Source organism: Macrobrachium nipponense, chromosome 18 (genome assembly GCF_015104395.2).
Source record: "Macrobrachium nipponense isolate FS-2020 chromosome 18, ASM1510439v2, whole genome shotgun sequence".
Classification (NCBI taxonomy): Eukaryota; Metazoa; Arthropoda; class Malacostraca; order Decapoda; family Palaemonidae; genus Macrobrachium; species Macrobrachium nipponense.
Genome location: NC_087211.1, coordinates 77,427,023 through 77,430,708, shown reverse-complemented (window position 1 = coordinate 77,430,708; position 3,686 = coordinate 77,427,023).

Here is a 3,686-nt window from a genome sequence, read left to right as displayed (position 1 = left end):
AACTCTTCTGGCCCAGGACTCTCTTATTATCCCCATACTTTGCCTCACAAATACCTTCTCAATTCCTTAAAAAAATAAAAATCCCATATGTCCCTACTACCATATTCCTATCGTTATTGTGCACATCTAGGTATCTCTTCTCATATATACAGCCTTTCGTACTTCCCGCTCACTCTCACTTTCGCTACTACCATTCTGATCCCTTCCTTAACCTCGTCCCTAATCTTAGGGAATCAACTTCCATACTAACATCCATGCTCCTCATTACGCTCTTCTTAACCTTCTTTCTACCCACCTGTTTCCACTCACCGCTATCCAAATCACTCTCAGCCCTTTCCCCAATGTATTCAGTCCTAATCTCATCCTGTCCGTCATCCTTCCTAACCTTCTTTCCCTTAATCGTCTTCTTTTCCTCAGCCCCCTTCTTCTTATTCTGTCCTCAGGTTTATCCTTATCCTGTCTCTTTCCCTTCTTCCCTTTACCTACCACAAACAAGTCACCTTCGTCACTCGTAGTTTCATCCCCTCGCTCTTCCACTGTCTTTACCACTTCTGGCCTATCACAAGACCTAGTAGGCCTACCTCCTACAGCTCCCTCTCCCATGAACCCCTTCATCATCTCCTGCACTGCATTCATCATCGCTAAGAATTTTTCATCCATTTTCTCAACCATTCTCTCTTCTGCTCCTTTCACTTCTTCTTTCATTTCCACTTTTGCACTCCTTAGCATTCCTCTCATTTCCTCTAACTCGCTCTTCAGCTCCTCACACTCTACCCTTAACCTCTCATTATCCACTTCTAATTGTCCTCTTACTTCCTTCTCCAACCTCAACTCCTCCTTCAGCCTCTCCACCTCACTCAATCCTTCCATCTCAAACTTTCTCACCACTCACACACACTAGCCTAGGCCAATCGTCCTGCAGCTGCCACACCAGCAGTCCCTGTTCGGGCGCCAAAAAATAATGTGGCGGGATCACAAAAACAAGTAACCTCCCCACATAAACTTAACCTGTCTGGCTATCAAACCCACCCTCAATCACACTTTCCACTTAACACTAAAAACACAGCAGGACAATTGCCCCAATACCTACATACAGAACAAAAAACACAAACAGGTACTCACCGCTGGCTTCTGATACCTAGGACTAGGCTGTGCTGTCGTCCACTGGATATAGGCTATAGGCTAGCCAACACACAACCACCGCCGACAACCAAACACAAATCAACCACCCGGGACCCACAACCCCACAAAAACTCAATAACCCAACGACTAAATGCAGATGAACACCAACCGCCTGAAAAAACACGACAACCACACGACTTACAGCAGTACAACAACCGGCCAAAACCAACCCTGCCCCAACCACCACTAACAGACACCGAAAATGCACCACCAACCTTCTTAACCTCACCACAACCAGACAGACACACGCACAACAACTTCACAACCCCAAAATCTATCAAATAACACCCAAACAACGAAACACCAAAGGAAAACTGCTGCCAAAACCAACACTGACTTGACCAGACGCCTCACTGTTTACAACTCTCGTAACAGACTTCCATTGACTACCTACAGAGCGCCACAACAGACATGCTTCCGACCGCCATCTAACCACTCCCATCTCATCTTCACCAATCTCTCTCTCTCTCTTCTCTCTCCTCTCTCTCTCTCTCTCTCTCTCTCTCTCTCTCACAACCTTTGGAGATGTTGTCAAATATAAACTAAAATTACTCCTCCATACCACCATTGTAGGACTTCATCAACTGGATCTGTTCTAGACGTTCTATTACTAGCAGGGGCTGTTTTCTCCAGTAACTGAGATATTTGTTATTGTGTATCCTTAGTATTCTTGTCTTCCCCACTGGAGAACACCTTCCTTCATTTCCTTCTACCAACAGTGCTAAACTGCTAGGTAGGGAGATTACTTCTTACTTTTCTTGTGTACATCAATCTTTAGTTGGATCGGATAAAAGATGACCCCTGCATTTTCTAGGTCATAGTAGGTAAGGGAACTGTTCTCTCCCACCTACTTTTCCTCAACCTGAATCCATAGTGTATGATATTGATCCCAGTTGGTTCCATGGCAAACTGGTCCATTGCCATGGGTTCCCTAATCTCAAAGCTTTCTCATACATGATGGTGTGGGGCCAGGATGTCCTTACAACCTGGCCCTGGTGACAGATCTAACTAGCCAATGTGTTCCACCCGTGTGGAATGTAACTGACCAGCTGATGGCATGGCAAACCAACCACTTACTCACCTGCTTTACCAAACTCCATAGAGGTAGGGAGATTGAACTCTCTACCCTGTTGACCAATAAAAGGTATCAGTGCAGCTGTCTCAAAAGGAACAAGCTCACTCACTTTGAACACCACAACTATGGGGCTGTAGCTCAACAAGTTGGAACACATTGGCTGGTTTGTTCTGTCACAAGGGGCAGGTTGTAAGGATAGCCTGGCCCCAACGCCCTCATGTATGGGAAAGCTTTGAGGTTTTGGAAATTGAGGAAGACTTACCACTTGTAAAATTTTATTTACTGCCAAGAGTGGATTTAAAAGTTTCTTGTCTCACAAATGAGTTTTTTGTTAAAATACTACAGCAATCTAAGATAAACAAAGCACATCAGTAGCATGGTCGGTATGGTGTTGGCCTGCCACCTCAGTGACCACAAGTTTGATTCTTGGGCATTCAATTGAGGAGTCAGTGATGTGTATTTCTGGTGATAGAAGTTCACTCTCAATGTGGTTCAGAAGTCATGTAAAGCTGTTGGTCCCATTGCTGAATAACCACTGGTTCCATGCAAAGTAAAAACACCATAGAAACAATCTAAGATAAGCATGATATCTTTCGAACAACTGGGAGGAACAATTGGTAATAAAATTCTGTTGAAGATCATACTTAACCCTGTATAGATGATTAAATTTTTTCAACACACTTGTTAATATAGGTTACAAAATAAATGTTCAAATGGAAATAATCCTTTGTTTTACAAATGGCAAACCTATGACTTAATGGTACGTATTAGTTTAATCCTTTTAACTCCTAGAAACCACCTAAGAATTTACTTGGAGTCTGCTCCCAGGAAGGAAAGAATATCCCTCAGGTATTGTCACATACCTAGGTATATATGCATATTCATTTTTAGTGTTTGCATTCTTGTTGTACATCCAACACAGTAGTGGGAATGGGGCAAGACTTATGTGTAAGGAAATAATATTTTTCAAACTTGAATATTGCCATAAACTAAGCTTTATTAGTCAAAAACATACTAAAACAGGTGATGTCAATAGACAACATAGCTCAAATTCATAAACCAAAAATGTATTTTTCTATGTAGTATATCCTAGGCTACTTAAGTTTAAAGGTCAAAGTGACAGATGATCTGAATTTGAAAGGTATTCAAGTAAGAAAGCCACTCTTCAAACCTGACTTACTTGTCGAACTTCTAAAGATATATTGGGATCTTTGCAAAACTTCCATTGACACCAGAACCAAGGTTATTACAACAGCTCTCCGGATGTTCGTCATAGTGGACTAAAACACCGAGGTTAAGGATAGTAGACTCAAGAGTAAAAGGGGGTTAACAGAGGGGTCATGCTAGGGCATAAAAGCATTAATTTGTAAACATCTACACTGTTATTTTGCTTTTTCATAATTTATTAGTGCTTGCTATATGTATTTAT